Here is a 21,597-nt window from a genome sequence, read left to right as displayed (position 1 = left end):
ATTCTGTATTCAGAATGCTATTATTTTCCCTTATAACAGACCTGGGCAAACTACGGCCCGCGGGCCGTATACGGCCCGGCGGACCTTTTAATCCGGCCCCCGGGCGGAGCCAGAGGCGTGCCAAGCAACGATACCCCTCCTCCGCGAATGAAGAGGACTTCCGACTCGGCGTGCTGCGTGTGGCATGGCGCGGTGGCAGGGAGGCAGCGTCAGCGGCAGTACTGTCTAGGTAAGACACAGCAGGGGGGGGGGTGCCTCGTGCGAGCCGTACCCGGGACCCGGCCGGCCGCAATTATTCCCTTCTCTGTAACAGCGCAGCGCCCGCGGCTCTCATAGTATCGGCTGTGACTGTCTGACACTGACAGTCACAGAGTCGACAAGCATGAAGCTGCGGCCGCCTCCCCCTGTGCTGTGTGTAGTCAGTGTGACTAACACATGGCTGATCATCTCTGAGCATTACGTTTCTAAAGGCAAGGGGGGGGGGGAGGGGTGTGTACTATTGTAAGGGGGGGGGGTGTTCTGTACACAAGGGGACAATGGCTGGATTCACAGGGGACAATGGCTGGATTCACAGGGGACAATGGCTGGATTCACATTGGACAATGGCTGGATTCACAGGGGGACAATGGCTGGATTCACAGGGGACAATGGCTGGATTCACATGGGGACAATGGCTGGATTCACAGTGGGACAATTGCTGGATTCACAGGGGGACAATGGCTGGATTCACAGGGGGACAATGGCTGGATTCACAGGGGGACAATGGCTGGATTCACAGGGGGACAATGGCTGGATTCACAGGGGACAATGGCTGGATTCACATGGGGACAATGGCTGGATTCACAGTGGGACAATGGCTGGATTCACAGGGGGACAATGGCTGGATTCACAGGGGGACAATGGCTGGATTCACAGGGGGACAATGGCTGGATTCACAGGGGGACAATGGCTGGATTCACAGGGGGACAATGGCTGGATTCACAGGGGGAGAATGGCTGGATTCACAGGGGGACAATGGCTGGATTCACAGGGGGACAATGGCTGGATTCACAGGGGGACAATGGCTGGATTCACAGGGGGACAATGGCTGGATTCACAGGGGGACAATGGCTGGATTCACAGGGGGACAATGGCTGGATTCACAGGGGACAATGGCTGGATTCACATGGGGACAATGGCTGGATTCACAGTGGGACAATTGCTAGATTCACAGGGGGACAATGGCTGGATTCACAGGGGGACAATGGCTGGATTCACAGGGGGACAATGGCTGGATTCACAGGGGGACAATGGCTGGATTCACAGGGGACAATGGCTGGATTCACATGGGGACAATGGCTGGATTCACAGTGGGACAATTGCTGGATTCACAGGGGGACAATGGCTGGATTCACAGGGGGACAATGGCTGGATTCACAGGGGGACAATGGCTGGATTCACAGGGGGACAATGGCTGGATTCACAGGGGGACAATGGCTGGATTCACAGGGGGACAATGGCTGGATTCACAGGGGGACAATGGCTGGATTCACAGGGGACAATGGCTGGATTCACAGGGGGACAATGGCTTTCACTAATATGAGTCACAAATAGTGAAAAATGTTCATTGTTTTGGGAAATTTTGTTTAATAAATTAAAATTTTTTTCTTGTAAGGCAACCTCACTTTTTCATTGTTTAACTATAACAAGTACTCGTACCAGTTGTCCAACAATGATATTTACTGCTTTTTATAAAGAAATACAATTGATTTTATGCAGTATTGAGTTTAGCCTTTTGGCCCGGCCCTCCAAAATATTTTCAGTTTCTCATGTGGCCCCATCGAAAAAATAATTGCCCACCCCTGCCTTATAACCATGTTATAAGGGAAAATAATACAATCTACACAACCTTGAACCCAAACCTGAACTTCTGTGAAGAAGTTCGGGTCTGGGTACCACATTCAGTTTTTTATCACGCGCTTGCAAAACGCATTGCACCCACGCGATAAAAACTGAACAACGGAACGCAATCGCAGTCAAAACTGACTGCAATTGCGTACCTACTCGCGCGGGTGTCCGGACCTTATCCGGACACGTCGTGTGAAAGAGGCCTTAAGGCACCTAGTAGAAAAGCTAGAACACTCCTACAATAGATCAAACTAAAATCCCAAAATAAGTAAACTAAAAATACTATATGAAATATATCGAAAGGTTTTATTGAAACATAATTATACAAAATACATGTAGGTGAAAACCAGAAGGGGACCAGATGTAAAAACAAAACAAAACACTGTACCCCTTCAGAAAAGAGACTGCACACATATGCCACCAGGACACAGTACATATGGGAAGTAATATATAAATCTGTATATCACATCATCCTACCCATAATTGGCACATTTGATATAAAGATACAAAATATCACTTAATAGACCAAAAAGATGTTGATAAATGATCCTCTTAACGTATAGTATGTATATTGTGGAATAAGATCAAAAGTATACATATAGACTATAATACATAAGCACCTGGAAAGGGAATGTCACTCAAAATGATCTCACAATCTGGGCAGTATCAGAGGAAATATCTTTATCTTTTGAAACAAACTCCACAATAGAGCAAACAAGTAGGGCGAGATAAGACGGTAAAATACTCAAATCAAATAACTATATACAACTTCTTTGTCAGTATAAGGGCTCATATAAATTTTTGCGGTCCACAAATTGTGGATCCGCAAAACACGTATACCGGCCATGTGCGTTCCACATTTTGCAGGACAGAATGGCCAGCGCCATGATAGAAATGCCTATTCTTGTCCACATTTGCAGACAAGAATAGGACGTGTTCTATCTTTTCGGGAGCCACGGAACAGGTGTGCTGTCCGCTATAGGCGTCTCTACAGGGGGGCACGGGGGGGGGGCAATTGCCCCCCTAGGTTATTCCTTGCCCCCCTGCGTGCCCCCCCACTGATGCTGGCTGACGCCTGGGTGACGGTCTGTACTAGTAACAGTAGTTAGGGTGGCCACGGCGACGGCAAGACTACTGTAAGGTAAAGGGCACTGTAAGTATACAGTACTCACATGATCCGATGTCACTGCGCAGAGCGCACTGACATCACACGCTGCCTGCAGATTCGAGCCAGTCAATTCTTGTTTGCAGGCGTGCTGGACCGGCGGGAAGTGGAAGGAGGAACAAACAACAGACTCTCAGGAGAGCAGCTGCGCTGAGGTAGTCTAGGCTGCTGCTCCAGTGCTCCTACTGGTCTGAGTCTCTGAGACTGAAAAACTTTGCTGTGGCCACCTTATCTGAATGTCATCATGTTGCAGTATTGTTCCACCTGGAGGGTAACTTTGGTTTCCATCTGGCCTGGATTAATCCCATGTTCTATCCTACCAGATCAACAGTAAAGACGATAATGGTGTGCTGGTGGGAAATTGCCAAGGGGTATGCTGAAACTGAAAGGGGGGAAGTTTGTTAATGGGGGGACTGTCACTGTAATAACTAGGGGGGAAATTAGGCACTAACCGGTCTGTGCTGTGGGCCGCCGGGGATTGCTAAAAGGGGTTAATAAATTATAGGGGACTGCTGAGGGGTTAATAACTATTGTGAAAGGCTCTTCACAAAAGTTATTAACCCCTTTCAGCATTCCCCCTTTTACAGTATTTATTAACCCCTTGGGGGACTGCTGAAAGGGGTTAATAAATACTTTGAAAGGGGACTGGCTGGCTTTAGTACACCCCCTGGCCCCTCCACAAGTTCTTCTCTTTCCTCCCCCCGCTACCCCACCATAACAGTGTAATCCACAGATCCCCTATAACAGTGTGTCATCCACAGGTCCACCATAAGGCCCCTTTCACACGGGTGAGTATTCCGCACGAATGCGATGCGTGAGTTGAACGCATTGCACCCACACTGAATCCGGACCCATTCATTTCTATGGGGCTGTGCACACGAGCAGTGATTTTCACGCATCACTTGTGCGTTGTGTGAAAATCGCAGCATGCTCCTCTTTGTGCGTTTTTCACGTAACGCAGGCCCCATAGAAATGAATGGGGTTGTGTGAAAATCGCAAGCATCCGCAAGCAAGTGCGGATGCGGTGCGATTTTCACGCACGGTTGCTAGGTGACGACCGGGATGGGGACACGATAATTATTATTTCCCCTTATAACATGGTTATAAGGGAAAATAATAGCATTCTGAATACAGAATGCATAGTAAAATAGGGCTGGAGGGGTTAAAAAAAAAATATATATTAATTTAACTTACCTTAATCCACTTGTTCGCGCAGCCCGGCTTCTCTTCTGTCTTTATCTGTGAGCAATAGGACCTTTGATAACGTCACTACGCTCATCACATAAACCATCACCATGGTGATGGATCATGTGATGGACCATGTGATGAACGCAGTGACGTCATCAAAGGTCCTATTGCTCACAGATGAAGACAGAAGAGATGCGGGCTGCGCGAACAAGTGGATTAAGGTGAGTTAAATCATTTTGTTATTTTTTTTTAACCCCTCCAGCCCTATTGTACTATGCATTCTGTATTCAGAATGCTATTATTTTCCCTTATAACCATGTTATAAGGGGAAATAATACAATCTACACTACAACTAACCCAAACCTGAACTTCTGTAAAGAAGTTTGCGTCTGGGTACCACAGTCGGTTTTTTATCACGCGCGTGCAAAACACATTGCACCCGCGCGATAAAAACTGAACATCGGAACGCAATCGCAGTCAAAACTGACTGCAGACTTCCGGTTCCGGCGCTGGGATGCAGGACGCGGAGTGAGTGAGCTCTGGCGCCTGTCCCTATATTTTCACCTGCGCTCCGATCTTGTGGACAATAAGGGGGCCCGAAAGTCACCTGGGGATCCCACTGAGCGACGGCCGACGGTCCATGGACCGATATTTGCTGAGGAGTGGCAGACGACAAGTGGTGAGCGGGACGAAACAGACCGCCAGTGCTGTGCAGGGCAAGATGGCGGATTCCCGCTCCCACTCCCCGATTGATAATCAAGGGGTTGCAGAGGTGGTGGATAACGGCAGCAAGCTGGCTGGAGACCTAAGTAGCATAGACTACAAAACACTAGCTATTGAAGTAGCCAAGTACCTGGCCCCAGACATCAAAGAGACTCTTGCTAAGACCCTCACACAGTCCCTGCATGAGCTGCATAACACGGTGGCAAGGCATGAGGCAAGGATAGAGGAGCTGGAGCAAAGGGTTTCAGCGATGGAGGATGATGTGACCAGATATACCCATGATGCTCAGGATCTTTTTAAGCAGAACATCGTACTGAAAGACCGCCTAGAGGACCTGGAGAATAGGTCTAGGCGGAATAATTTAAGAATAGTGGGCCTACCAGAAAGCATTAAACAGCCTGCCTTGAAAGAGATCTGCGAGGTAGAGATACCTCAAGCCTTGAACCTGAATGGTAGACACACAGTGGAGAGGGTCCACAGAGTAGGCCCTGCCATGGATTCTCAGACACAAAACCGCAATGTTTCGCAAAACCTTCAGTCTAGACCGCGGCAAGTCATTATGCGGTTCCTAGACTATAATGACAAGGCCCGCAAAGGTCCACTGAAAGTCAGAGGACATACCTTACTAATGTTCGCTGACTATTCTGCAATGGTGGCAAAAAAGAGGCGCGAATTCAGCGCTGTCTGCTCGGAGCTATATAGGCAGCAAATACGATTTCAGTTATTGTATCCGGCGATTTTGAAAATCTCAACTGCAGATGGCGAGGTTAAAACGTACCAAGATCCTGTGGCTGCAGAGGAGTTCCTGCGAGACAACAACTTGGAAGGGGAGCCACGACGCAGAGGAAGGTCGCCAAGACAGCAGCAACGGAGCAGAGAGGTGGCGAGGAGCCCGGAGTGGAGACGCTCGCCCCCCACAGATAGACAGAGACGAGATTGGGAGGTGGCCCCAGCTGATAAGAGAGGACCTCGTCCTACAAGAAGAAGGGAATCGTGGTCACGATAAAGAGGACATTATTGGTAGCTATGCTGAGTTTTGTTACGGGTTATTAATAGCCCATTTTTTCTACCAGCGATTTAAAGTGGACATGGGTTAATCCGCACAGGGGGAGCGGGGTTGCGCACAGAAGTGAACTCTATAACTTGGCCTGTGCGGTTACATGGTTATACGACTTAAAAATTACTGCGGTCAGTATAGTATAAAGTATGGGGGACAGGTAGATGAGCACTGTAGCCCAGAAAAAAGAGAAGTCAGGGAATAAGGAAGGAAGTGGGTAATATGTGTAACAATGAGAGCTTGGTTTTAGGAGATTCTCCTAACTGGGGTGGAGGTGGGAGGGGGGTAGGTTACGATATTGTATGTGATATTGTTCATGTTTATTTTTGTGCATCAGCTGGCGCTTATCCCTGGAGTATCTTGGTAATAGGTTATGTCTATCCAGTCATTATCCTAGTCATAAGAAGATCAAACTTTGTAGTTAGTAATAAGTATGAAGATAGTTAGTTGGAATGTGAAGGGCCTCCGCTCTCCGCAGAAGAGATGGATGATCCTCTGTCACCTTAAAAAATTAAAACCTGATATAGCATTGCTTCAGGAAACTCACTTATCAGCAGGGGACTTCAGCAGGATGCAAAAATTATGGGTGGGTCAGGTGATAGGGTCGTCCTCCTCAGAGCGGAAAGCGGGGGTCCTGATACTGTTCAACAGAGCGTTCAATTTCACCCTGCTGTGTTCGGTAGCTGATGACAAAGGGAGGTGGGTCAAGGTGTCGATAAAGGTCCAAAATATGGAGTACACTATTTTCAATGTATATGGCCCGAATGCCAATAACTCACAATTTTTCAGGGCGCTAGAAGGTGAATTACTGTTAGACAAGACTTCAAACCTAATAGTGGGAGGCGACTTTAATTCAGTTATGATGGGGCAGGAGGACAGAAAGACCAAGTCGAAAGGAGGCAGAATTACAGTGGCCCATGACGCAGTATTGGGGCAGATGATAGAGTCAGTGGGGCTGATGGATAGTAGTACTCCTTCTACTATCATGCCCAAGATACCTGGTCACGCATTGACTACATTTTTGTCCAGGGCTCTCTATCGGGGTTGGTGGAACATGCTGATGTTGGGGACATTAATATATCAGATCATGCTCCGGTAACCTTGATCTTGAGGGACACCTTCTCAAAGGGCTCAGATTACCTGTGGAGGTTCCCCTCAGGTCTATTAGGAAATGAGGATTTTCAAAATAAGCTAATAGGCTGCTGGGAAGAGTACAAGGAAAATAACCAGGTTCACATGGACAATCCGGAACTTTTCTGGCAGACGTCCAAGGTGGTCCTGAGGGGGCGCATCATGAGTTACATATTTGGCAGAAAGAAAGCGTGTCAGCAGTCATTAGAAAGAGCAAGCATTCTCAGAGCTTTTAAAGCGCGCAAAGGCCCTGTCACGCTGAGAGGGGCGAAAGTCTTACTGTTCGGAGACTACTCTGCTGAGGTTGCGAGGAGGCGTAAGGCATTCTCTCCGATTTGTACGCAATTGCACAATAAAAACGTCAGATTTGCCTTGATCTACCCGGCCTCGCTCCGGATCGATCGCTCGGATGGCTCGTCCACGCTGTATCATTCTCCGGGTGAAGCGCTTACCTCCATGGAGGGACACTCACCAACTATTCGAGAATCACAGATATCGCCACGACATCGCGACTGGGGATCCCAAGGCTTTGCGGAGGACCCGTCGGGATCGGATACTCATGAGCGACCCCTAGTGGATCGAATTGGTTCAAGCCAGCATCGCGGAGCAAGATGATTCTCTTGTTATGACTTTGTAATTTACCTCATCATGTGGACTTGGGAGAATCCAGGACGACTACGACGCAGGAGCCGGTATGTTTCGGGGTTAATCTTCTGGATAGGGGAGGCTGGGGGGCGATTTCGCTCCCTTGGGGATGTTTGGCCCTGGGGCCCTGGTTTTCCAGATCTAGGGGCCGTGTTATATGTTTGTTGCTAATAACTTCACGAGTGGGGATGCCACCGCTGATTGTGGTCCGCTCGATTTATGAGATTGCTTGGTACGACTCCCCGGGTGGGGGAGACTGTGGGCGATTTGCTCCTGCAGGGTCTCCGAGCATAGTCTCTGACCCTGGGGCCATGGTCTCCCGGGCCCGAGGGGTGGATCAGATTGGTGAGGTATGATGTGCCACGTTTTCAAAGTTTTACATGCTCTGCTTGGTTGCATTTAAGGTTATATTCCAAAGGGCAGGGGAGTTGGGGAGTGGAGCGATCAGAACATCATTATCGCTCGCTTTCACATGGGGAAAAAGTGAAGGTTCTAAGCAACCAATTGTGGCCTTTAAGGTCACCTTCAGGGCATAGCGCCCTAATGTTTTTTGCTCATTGTTGTTCTCCTTATTGTTGTTTTAGAGGGATTATGGGAAGGTTTATGCTCACACTTATTGCTGGGATGTCTGCCTACAATCGCTTTCTATTCAGCTCTAACGTCCAGTGGAACCCTCCATGAGAATAGTTTCCTGGAACGTTAAAGGACTGCGCTCACCTCAGAAGCGCAACAAGATACTTCGGCACCTGAAAAATCTTCGTGCTGATATAGCCCTCCTACAGGAGACCCACTTGGTTGAGGAGGACTATGCCAGGATGAGGAAGAGGTGGGTGGGCAATGTGTTGGGTCAACCGCAAAGCAGGAGTGATGATTTTGTTCCACAAAAATCTGTCATGTAATATCCTGGATCAGTCAAGTGATGGCGAGGGGAGATGGTGTACAGCGAGGATCTCACTGGGGACAGACGAACTTCAGATCTATAATGTTTATGGCCCTAATGGAGATAGTAGACCTTTTTTTAATGACTTAGCTGGGTTCATTGTCAAGGATGCGTCAGTCAATAAATTGGTGGGGGGAGACCTCAATGCCGTGGCCTCATCGAGGGAGGACAGGAAACCGATACGGAAACCTGGTGAACGACCTCCTGCTGCTGAAGGGGCCCTGGCGAATTTTATGGAGAACACGGCATTGATAGACTCTTGGCGACTGTTAAACCCTGACAGTAGGGAATACACATTTTATTCAAATCCCCATGACGCATGGTCGAGAATTGACTATCTTCTGGTTTCTGGTAACCTGACAAACAGGATCTCAGACACCAGAATTCACGATCTAATTATATCCGATCATACCCCCATCTCTATAAATATATCAGAGCTGCAGCCTAAAGGCTCCGACATTTTATGGCGCTTCCCATCATTCCTATATCAGGATGAGAACTTCTCTGATCTTCTTAGGGGTTGGTACTGGGAATACAAGGGTGACAATAGTTCATGTCAAGATTTGCCGTCTCTCTACTGGGATGCAGCGAAGGCGGTGTTGAGAGGTCGCATAATGGCCTACACATGGGGGTTGAAGAAAAAAGTAGCATCGGCATTGCGGAACTATAGTGAGCTACTACGTTCGGCCTATACCGAGTATATGACTGCGCCAACAGAACGATCCAGACTAAAATGGAGGGAGGCCAGGGTTAACTATGAGTTATGGTATGAGAGAAAGGCGAAGATGGATATGTCAAATAGCACAGCCAAATTTTTTAGGGAAGGAAATAAGGCAGGTAGACTATTGGCATCACTAGTAAGGAATTCTAGAAAACAGAATCACATAACATCCATTGCTGATTCTAAGGGCGGGGTACATACGAACCCTGAGAAAATAGTATCTATCTTGCGAGATTTTTATGCAAAGCTATATGAAGACCCTGGTCCGGCCGACCCCATGTCCGAGTTCTTTCTGAAATGCACCAATTTGCCTTCGCCATCATAGGCCCAGCTAGATACCTTGAACTCACCGATCACTGAATCGGAAGTTTTAGGAGCTATAAAAAAATCTAAATTGCACAAAGCTCCAGGTCCGGATGGGTACTCAACAGAATTCTATAAGTTGCTGGGTGGGGAGGTAGCAGAACCCCTCACGAAAGTTTTTAATGGTGTCCTCACGGGATCTCCCCTATCACCCTCTGACAATGTAGCTTATGTTAAATTAATTCCCAAACCAGGGAGAGACGCCATACTTCCTTCTTCGTACCGTCCCATCTCACTTATCAATGTCGATCTGAAATTGGCAGCTAAAATAATGTCGGATAGATTGTCACTGATGATGCCAGAATTGGTGTCCCCATCTCAGTCGGGTTTCATCAGGAACGGAGCTGCAGTTACCAATATACGCAAAGTCCTTACGGTATTAGACGCAGTGCGGTGGGAATCAGATAGAACTATTATGCCCTCATTGGTGGCATTTGACGCGGAAAAGGCATTTGATAATGTGAGATGGGAATGGTTGAATAGGGTGTTAGATAGGATGCAGATCCTGGGCCCCTTTAGAGTTTTCATCTCAACACTATATCGAGACCCCAAGGCCAGAATCTCGTTACCAGGATTCTTGTCAACACCTTTTCAGCTGGCAAGGGGAACACGTCAGGGATGCCCCTTATCGCCACTATTATTTAATTTAACTTTAGAGCCCTTGGTTAGGTTGCTAGAGGAGGGGGATATCTTCCAGGGTATTAAAGTTGGGAATCAGGAGGTGCGGACGTCGCTTTTTGCTGATGATCTGCTCATCTTCTTAGCTGATCCGATGGCGGACTTAGAGAAGGTGCTACAGCTCCTATCCTCATTTGGACCGGTCTCAGGCTTTAAGATAAACATAGATAAATGTATGTTACTCACATTGCGAACGCCTGCGTCTAAACTTAAATTGCCAGAGTCATGTAGTCAGATTGTAGTAGCTGAAACGTACATCAAATATTTAGGTATCAAAATAGGGAGAACCCCTGAGTCTCTCTACACCCTGAACTATATCCCGTTGTTTAAAGCAATTAGAAATGACTTGGAGAGATGGACAAAATCTGCCGTTGTCTCTAACGGGCAGAGGTAACCTTATCAAGATGATTTGCTTCCCAAAGCTATTGTATCCCATGCAAACATTGCCGCTGCTCTTAAAGCATTCGGATGTTAAGGGTATTCAGTCCATGTTCTCAACATTTTTGTGGTCAGGGAAAAAACCCAGAGTGTCTTTGTCCAAGTTAATGCTGCCCAGACACCAGGGAGGTCTGAATATCCCAAATATGAGGATTTATAATCTAGCTTGTCTATTTAGGCATTGTCTGGATTGGACACACAAAACACACTTTTGCTCGGACCCCATTTTGGAGCAACAACTCACTGCTACATGGCCGTTGGTGAATTTATTGCATACCAAGAGGCAGACACTCCCACCTCATCTGAAACACTCGCTGATTCTAAGGGACACTATTGTCGCATGGAAAGAAGTGCGCAAATTAGCCAAAAGACCATTCCTGGCTTCCAGGAACATGGAACTTTGGAAGCATCCAGAGTTCCCCCTAGGGGCTCAAAACAAAATGTTTGGGGCCTGGAGGGCCAAAGGAATTCATACATTTCTAGATATGCTCCAAGAGATACTTGACATTTCTGGAACTATGCGAGAAGTTCGGCCTAGACAACTCCCAGTTTCTAGCTTATCAACAGGTTATTCATTTTTGTAAACAGAGGCTACTAGATGTCTCCTGTGAGTGCACAAACCAATACTTGGCATTTTCACTAGGACACAGGGAAGCGAGATACTCCATTTCCCAATTATACCATGTCATGAGAGAGTCGATTGATAAAAAAGTGGAGGCCGGACTCTTCAAGAAATGGGGAAGGAAATTGCAGGTCTCATTGCCAGTAGAAGAGGTTTTGATGGGGTGGGAGAGAGTTTGTAAAGCGGTACCATGCGAAAAGTGGAGGGAGTCGCATTTTCGCCTCATACATTCGGCGATTTATGCATTCAATGTTTCAAGGTGTTCACTTAGGATTGGTTATTTGACGGCGTGTCCGAAGTGTGGGGCTGAACAAGCAGATCTATTACATTGTGTGTGGGAGTGTGGTTCCGTTCAGACATTCTGGAAGGCAGTAGCTGTTTGGGTTAGGGATACTTGGGGGGAATCGCTGGTACACAGCCCTACTGCACTGCTTTTTCATATTTTCGATGATGCCTCCAAGCCTCGATCGACAATTGATGTGGTCCTATTGGTATCTCTCCGTGGTCTTCTAAGTAACTGGTTGAAGCCCAATACCCCTCAAATTAGAGATCTAATTTCTCAGATGTCTCAATTTATATACATAGACAAACTAGACACGGAACATCAAAAGGAGAAGAAGACTAAGAGTTTTTTCCGCAAATGGCAAACATTTATTGAAAAACATATCCCGCGGGGAGATATCAATGAGCTGATGGCATCCTTCAGATATACAGAATGGTACTCGAAAGCGGTACTAAATGGGAGCATATCGACTCTGAGTGTAGACAGCCAGGGGTTACAGTCAAACACACATGCTTGAAGTTACGATATGGGAGAGGGTAGTAGGAACAGACATCCTTGGGAGTGGGACGGGGGGGCTAGGGAGGGAGGGGGGAGTTTGTTATTGCTTTTATTTTATGCATTGAACCGATTTTGTTATTTGGATGTACTCATAACACAAAAAATGTGATGTATCGTATGCTTACCTTTATATGACATGCTGGGATAATGCCATGTAAGATGATACATTATGAATAAATATATGTTTCAAAAAAAAAGAAAAAAAAAGAAAGAGCAAGCAACAGAGTTAGACAAATGTACAGGCAATTCACGGAAATGCCTTCAGCGGATAATAAGGTAAAATGGGTAGAAGCACGCCAGGCCTTTGAAACTAGCGAAAAGCATAGAGAGTCTCTCAGACAAACCCATTTCGAAGCTAAATTGTACCGTTTTGGGAATAAAGCAGGCCGCTTACTGGCCAATCTAGCAAAAGGCCGGAGAGAGCCTCAGTATATATCTTGTCTAAAAGATGATGAGGGGAAGATAGTCATTGACCCGGCAGGCATTAGTGAGATAAGAGGTCAATATTATGAGGCTTTATACAAGGACCACCCTCCAACATCACTAGTTGATACCCTCTTGGACAAGGTGGAGTTGCCCACGCTGACATCTGAACAGCTCCTGAAATTAAACGCGGATGTGACCGTGGAGGAACTCCAGTTGGTCATTAGGGGTCTGAAGAACGCGAAAGCTCCAGGGCCTGATTGCTTCACAGGAGAATATTATAAGGTATTGATCTCGCAGGTCTCCCCAATAATGGTGCAGCTTTACAATGACGTATTGAAGGGCAAGTTCCATCCAGATAAGGATAATGTATCTTACATTAAGCTCCTGCCTAAACCAGGGAAAGACCCCCTTATGCCTAGTTCATATAGACCTATATCCCTAATAAACGTAGACACAAAGATCCTATCCAAAATCATTGCTGACAGGCTAGCCTCCTTTTTACAGTCTTTGATAGGCGCTGAACAGGTGGGGTTTGTCCAGGGCCGCTCAGCGGTCAAAAATATTCGGACGGTTTTAGCAGTTCTAGATAGGGTTAGACATGATCCTCAGCCAGGGGAGCATCCAGCCATGCTCACCTTAGACGCTGAAAAAGCCTTTGATAATGTAAGGTGGGCATGGCTGTAGGCAGTATTGGACAAATTGGGATTTAAGGGGCCTTTTAGGACGTGTATTACAAATTTGTACAATAACCCAAAGGCGCGGGTGTATACTCAGGGCTACCTCTCCAAACCGTTTAAACTGTAAAAGGGTACAAGACAGGGGTGCCCGCTTTCTCCTCTGCTCTTCAACCTGGCGCTTGAACCCCTATCACGGCTTCTTTGCTCGTCAGACTTGTATACAGGTGTTGAGGTGGGAGTAAAGCAAGTGAAGGCGGCGCTCTTTGCCGATGATGTGGTGTTATTTCTGGCTAGACCGGGGGAACAAATCCCAGTTATTTTTAAGGCTTTAGAGGCTTTTGGAAGTTATTCAGGATACAAGGTAAACATTTCCAAATGTGAACTCCTACCTTTGGTACCCATGAGTAGTACCTTACATAAGGTAAAAAGGGATCAAGGAATTAGTATAGCCAAATCTAGCATAACTTATCTCGGGGTGAAAATAGGGAGGGACCAGCACTCTTTATATCAACTAAATTGTCCCGTATATCACTACTGTCCCGTATAGGAGCTGATCTGGATAGGTGGCAAGGCCTACCCCTCTCCCTGATGGGAAGGTGCTGCTTGGTGAAGATGATGGGAGTCGCTAGATTACTATATCCAATGCAGACTATTCCATTATTACTACGACATGCTGATGTCAAACTCCTGGAAAGCAAATTTGTGCGGTTTATATGGCAGGGCAAGAAACCGAGAATTGCTCTGGACAAACTGAAACTGAGAAGGGAGGTGGGGGGAATCAACTTCCCGGACGTCAGGGGTTACAATATCGCATGTAATAGCAAATACATATTAGATTGGGCAAATCAGACTTCTTACTATACAAATCTCAGTTTGGAGAAACAGTTAGCAAAACCTTGGGACCTGATGGCATTATTGCACACCAGTATACCTAACTTACCAGGATTAATTAAAAAGTCATTGCTATTAAAAGATACCATTGTAGTATGGAAAATACTGCGGAAGATGTATGGTTTGCCTTATCAAATATCTAAGCATCTCCCAATCGCAGCCAACCCTAGTTTTGAGCCAGGAAGGAGCAGCAAAGATATAGCAATGTGGTTAAGTAAAGGGATAAGGAAGATGAGTGATTTATTCCACGAGACAGAATCTAGATGGAAAACGCAGGAGGAGTTGAAAGAGAAGTGGGGATTGCAGGGTCTAACATTCCTACCGTACATGCAACTTATGTCATATGGCAAGGAATTGTGTAAGGATCTAACAAAGGAATGGAGGGCAAATGAATTTGACCGACTCCTGCGGCTAAAAATTAGACCGACAATTTCACTTCTCTATCAATCTCTGAGAAACAAATAGGAGAGAGTTGACCCCAAGAAAATGTTCCGGAAGTGGGAAACACTATTGGAGGTTAAGGACGTACACCAGCTGGTTTGGGCAGGCATAGGGGCGTTACATCAGGCTGTTCCAGATGAAAATTGGCGTGAGACCCACTTCAAAATTTTGCATCACGCAATATATGGGTTTGATGTTCCAAATGCAGGCTCAAAACAACACAGGTTGATAGCATGTCCAAAGTGTGATCTTTCTAGATCAGATCTATACCATGGATTATGGAGCTGTCCGAGATTGAGATCATATTGGGACGAAGTCTCGGATCTACTGAAAAAATGTAGTAGGAACGAGACGGAAATCACTCCTGCAGTGGTGATCCTGCACGTCCAATATAATAAGGATGACCAATCTGATAGCTACACAATGACCTCTCTTTTGCCACTGGAACATAAGATTGTACTAGGGGCAAAAAAATGCTTGTTAAGCTTATGGCTTCAATCTCAGACTCCCTCTGTCTCTATGGTCATCACGCGTCTCAGACGTATGTTTCATCTAGAGTGGCTGGAGGCGACACAACAAAAAGAGGCTAGAGGGAAGAAACTATATCTAACATGGCGCAAATTTATTCTGGGTCATATTGATCCATGTGAATATATTCGGATTATGTCTCCTTTTAAACTGACGGAGTGGTATCTGTTAGAGGACCTAAAGGATAGACTGGGGATTCTGAAAGTGACATAGGTGTTACCAAGAACATATATAGCCGAGTGATGCCAGATGTGGTGCTTAAGCTGATGCTGGGAAGGGAGGGGGGAAGGGGGGAACTGTTATGTTATGTTAATTTATTTTAATACTCCTTATGATGTAACATGCTGAACATGTATTCTCATATTTTATATGTCAAAGTCATTCCCCTGTCTGTAATGGTATGATAATGTCAAATTGTTACTCTTTGGATTGGGAGAAAATAAAAAATTATATAAAAAAAACTGACTGCAATTGCGTTCCTACTCGCGCGGGTTTGCCGCAATGCACCGGGACGCATCCGGACCTTAATCCGGACACGCCCGTGTGAAAGAGGCCTAACAGTGTCATCCACAGATCCCCCATAACAGTGTGTCATCCACACATGCCCATAAAAGTGTAATCCACAGATCCCCTATAACAGTGTGTCATCCACAGGTCCTCCATAACAGTGTCATCCACAGATCCCCCATAACAGTGTCATCCACAGGTTTCCCATAACAGTGTGTCATCCACAAATCCCCCATAAAAGTGTATCATCCACAGATTCCCCATAACAGTGTCATCCACAGATACCCCATAACAGTGTCATCCCCAGATCCCCCATAACAGTGTTATCTACAGATCCCCCATAAAAGTGTAATTCACAGATGCCCATAACAGTGTCATCCACAGGTCCCCCATAACAGTGTGTCATCCACAGATACCCCATAACAGTGTCATCCACAGATGCCCATAACTGTCATCCACAGATGCCCATAACAGTGTCATCAGGGGACTGCTGAAAGGGGTTAATAAAATAATAAATACTGTGAAGGGGGCCTGGCTGGCTTCAGTACACCCCCTGGCCCCTCCACAAGTTCTTCTCTTTCCTCCCCCTGCTACCCCACCATAACAGTGTAATCCACAGATCCCCTATAACAGTGTGTCATCCACAGGTCCACCATAACAGTGTCATCCAAAGATCCCCCATAATAGTGTGTCATCCACAGATGCCCATAACAGTGTAATCCACAGATCCCCTATAACAGTGTGTCATCCACAGGTCCCCCATAACAGTGTCATCCACAGATCCCCATAACAGTGTCATCCACAGATGCCCATAACAGTGTCATCCACAGGTCTCCCATAACAGTGTGTCATCCGGGGGGGCGTGGCCTGAGCGCAACATGGACAGACGTGTGTAACTGAGCTCCGTCTCTGAAGCCCTGACTTTGTCATTATCCTGAACTTACCGACCGCAATCATATCACCCACGGAGGAGAGGAGATCGGGACGTCCCCGTAAAACAGGGATGGCACGCAATAAGGCGCAGTCGGCGACTGAAAGGCTCAGAGAATTTGCCAGGGCCGATTCCCAAGATGGCGCCGGCTCTGAACCGCGTGCACAAGCGGTTATTTCCCGGAGTGCTTCCCCTGCTCCTAGTGAGGACGATTCACCGGACGCTGAACCCTCACTCAAGCAAGTGACCGATCAGTTACTTCAGGCGATAGCTACTTGCCGCTCTTCTCTGTCTGGGAAGATGGAGGAGGTGAAGATAGATATCGGCCTCCTGAGACATGACATGCAGAACATGCGAGATCGTATTGCGGAGGTGGAGAACCGTGTATCCACGGCAGAAGATCAGCTGAACCCACTACCAGCTCGTTTAACCGAATTGGAAAAGAAGGTGGATTATTGGCAGCAAAAGTGTGACGACTACGAAAATCAATCTGCGCATAGTGGGGCTCCCTGAACGTGCGGAGGGTAATAACCCATGCGATTTTGTGGCAACATGGCTGCGAGCCACTTTCCCGGATGCCGTCTTCTCCACTGCCTTTATTGTAGAGAGAGCGCACAGGGTACCTGCCAAACCTCTGCCGCCTGGAGCACCGCCGCGGCCATTGTTGGCGCGCCTCCTGACATCGGCGGATCGTGACCACATTCTGCAGTTGGCCCGACGCAAGCAGGAGCTCCGCTTTGAGAATGTAATGGTCATGCTCTTTCCGGACTTCTCTGCAGAACTCCAGAAGCGCAGAGCAACGTTCAATATTCTATGGCCTACCCAGCCAGGCTACGGGTAGTGGATGGGGACTCCATTAAGTTCTTTAACAATCCTGCTGAAGCCGCGGCCTGGTTGGACGGACAACCGCGCCCAGCAAGACATCAGAGATGAACACTCTCTGCTCCTTTTCGATGCTATTACTTATCCAGGTTTTTCTTATGCATCGCTTATGTGCCTTACTCATTTTATAGTATAATGCTATTCATGTTAGTTTTTTTTTTTTCATCACTTGTTATTTATTACCCTCTGCGTCACATGTGCTCACAGCATGACACTGCTGTGTAATACTGTTGTCTTCTAGTGGCTGTACGCAGCGTTTATCTTAGTGGTGATATGCAGTATCCTATAATCCCTTGACTATGGAAGAAAGGTGGTGTGATTGTTGGTACAAGATTGAGGGGCCTTCCTCTCAGATAGTTGTGCCTATATAATACAAAGTTGGGGCATAAGCTCCTATCCTTCTTTACCTATTTACAGTGCGAAAGGTTAAGCTAACCAGTAGCACACCCCGTGTACTTGTGTGCCACACAGGATTTACCGCCGGGCATCTCGATGCATACTTACAATGCCCTGGATGCTTGGCGCTGGATCCATTTTTATGATGTTCTTTTTGAAACCAATGTTAATTGTTTAGTCTTTACTAGTTCATAGCTACCATTTCATGCTTATCTACGTACCATCACATTATGTGAATTATCTGCAGAGATATGGCGGGAGACGGATGTGTATGATAGAGGGTGGGGGGAGAAATGTATATTTCACTATGTCACAATGGCAGAAATACGGTTGATGTCTTGGAATGTCAGGGGCCTTGGGAGTGTTAGGAAACGCATGATGGTGTTTTCAGCGATCGGGAGGTTTAATCCTCATATCCTGTGTTTAGAAGAGACCCATCTACTCCATGATAAGACTAGAAGATTATGTAGGCCATGGGTCCAATGGTCTAGCCATTCATGCTATTCCAACTTGGCAAGGGGAGTTTCTCTCATGGTTCATAAATCTCTGAGATGGGAGGTGGAGAGGCTACAGGTGGACAATGCGGGAAGGTTCATTTTTGTGGCAGCATACATTAACTGCATATTATATGTTATACTGGGAATTTATATCCCTCCCCCCTCTTCCCTCCAAGTGATACACCAGGTGATATGTTTCGCAGCCTCATTCCCCACAGCACGAGTCATATGTATGGGGGACCTTAACATGACCCTACATCCCCTGCTGGATCAATTTCAAGGGCAGGGACAATCCCACGGGGTATCTCAGACAGAATCACCGCTGTCCAAATTGATGACGGAAGTGGGGTGGGAGGACCTGTGGCGCCTTAAGCACCCAGATGATAGGGTCTACTCGTGCCAGTCAGCAAGTCACCATTCCCTGTCCTGCATTGACTATGCCTTTGGTAGCTCCACAGTGAGTTCACTCTCCTATCAGGTGGAGTATGGTGCCAGAGGGGTATCAGACCATAACCCTATCCTGTTGTCCTTGCTAATGTCTGCTAGGGGGGTGGGTCGTTCCATGAGGGTGCACCCCTTCTGGCTAACATTGTTCCCGCCCTCAGATCGTATCCCAGACCAATTATCTATGTTCCTGTCTGAACATGCCGCTTATACAGATAGGTCGATAGTACGGGAGAAGTTGAAGGCCTATTTGAGGGGGTGCCTGAGATCGTCTATTTCGTTTATTAAACGGAATTCTGCTAAACAAGAAAAAAACCTGGCTGAGGAATGTGCTGGGAGGGAGAGGCTGTATGTTGCGGATCCAACATCTCAGAATAGGGAGGAGTGGCTACAAGTTGGGAGGCATTATCTTACATGGTTACAGGAAAAGGCTCAGCGCAAAATGTTTTTCACTAAACAATCTTTTTTTGAACTGGGCAATCAGTCTAGTAAGTTGCTGGCGCATATCGTTCACCAGAACCAAGCGTCTCCTGCTATCCTGCGTATTAGAGATGGGGGGGTACTATAGTAGTGGAGCCAGAGGCTATAGCTCAGCGCTTCCGGGAATTCTATCAAGATCTGTATGAGGCTCGTGTTGATTATACTACAGAGACAGTTAATACTTACCTGCAGGAGTTAGATTACCCCAAGCTTTCACAGGACCTAGCTCAATCTTTGGAAGGTCCAATAATGGAAAGGGAAATAGTGGATGCCATCAAATCTTTAGCGAATGGAAAATCCCCTGGTCCGGATGGGCTACCATTAGAAATATACTCAAGATATGCTGATCAGTTAGTAAGTCCCTTATTGCAAATGTACCATGACTCCTTCTCAAAGGGTGTCCTACCACCTTCACTGTATGAGGCTACTATTGTAATACTGCTCAAACCGGGCAAGGATCCGACTGAGTGTGGATCATATAGACCCATATCACTATTGAATTTAGACTATAAGATTTTGGCTAAGATTTTAGCACAAAAATAAGATAGTAAATCTTATTCATCCCGATCAGTCTGGATTCTTGCCCGGTAGATCTACGTCAGATAATATACGCAGAGTACAGGTTGTCACCCAGATTGGCCTTCAATGGAGGAAGCATTGGGCCCTTGCTTCTTTAGACACAGCTAAGGCATTTGATTCAGTGGAATGGCCCTACTTATTGGCGACTTTAGAATGTTTTGGAATAGGTCCAGCATTTATTAAATGGATTTCAGTGCTATATAAGCATCCCTCGGCTGGTATTCTGGTGAACGGTATGTGCTCCGCGAACTTTGACCTGGGCCGTGGGACCAGACAGGGATGCCCGCTGTCACCATTATTATTCTCCTTGGCGATTGAGCCTTTAGCTATTCGAATCAGATCTGATGCCCTATTCCAGGGGATATATATAGGGGATCAAGAGGACAGAGTGGGTCTATACGCGGACGACATGATACTGTTCATGTCAGATGTGGAATCCACACTACCTCGAGCCACTCATCTCATTGAAACATTTAGTCCGTTTTCTGGTCTCAAGATTAATTGGACTAAATCTGTTCTGTTTCCACTATATTCCTTATCCTCATCCTCTCTGAATACAGAGTTACCTATAGTATCTGAGTTTAAATATTTGGGAATTCATTTTACCAAAGACGTAACATCTTTCCACACCCTCAACATACAGCCTCTCTTGAATCACAGTGCAGACAAATTCAGGATTTGGAGTGGGCTCCCCCTGTCTGTCCCGGGGCGAATTAACCTGATTAAACTGATTATTTTGCCTAAGTGGTTATATGTTTTGGAGCATGCTCCCTGCATAGTGCCTAAAAAAATATTTTAACGCTTCAAGTCTCTTCTATCTCCATTCATATGGGGTAATAATAGACATAAACTGTCCATTGATGTGCTGTGCAGACCTAGAGGTGAAGGAGGTATGTCCTTGCCTGATCTATATCTGTATTATCTGGCGGGGCAGCTGAGGCAGTTAAAGTCATGGATTTCCTCGGAAGGTGCTCTGACCAGAGCGGAAGAGCAGTTAGCGGTGTTCTTAGATATTCCATCATTATGGCCAGTGCTGGAACAACCAAAACTGTTTGGTCGACTGCTCCTACCTGTACACAAGCTAGCCGCCCAAGTCTGGGAAGCTGGCAAGAAACTGCATTCTCACACAGGACTGACACCTGAGGTACCTTTATGGGATAACCCTATGTTTCCTTCCCTTCGGACAGGAATAGATGGATGGTTCTGGAGGGATCATGGGATTGGTGTTCTGGGAGATTTATATACCAGCAATGTATTTAATTCCTTTGAGCAACTGAAGGAACGCCATGATCTCCCTAGAACATCCTTTTTTAAATATCTTCAGGTACGACATGCAATGAGCACTCACTTTGGAAATACTATAATATCTATTTCTGATTACCCACTGATTGGTGTCATACGCTCCCAAGGTCCCAAGGGATTCATCTCTGCTCTCTATACCCACCTGCTGAATACTAAAATGCATGGAACCCCCCTCTTGGTATTATCTAAATGGGAAACACTAATGCCAGGTATTACT

The sequence above is a fragment of the Bufo bufo genome, chromosome 6 (assembly GCF_905171765.1).
Source record: "Bufo bufo chromosome 6, aBufBuf1.1, whole genome shotgun sequence".
In the NCBI taxonomy this organism is placed as follows: Eukaryota; Metazoa; Chordata; class Amphibia; order Anura; family Bufonidae; genus Bufo; species Bufo bufo.
Note: the sequence above shows the minus strand (reverse complement) of the source record.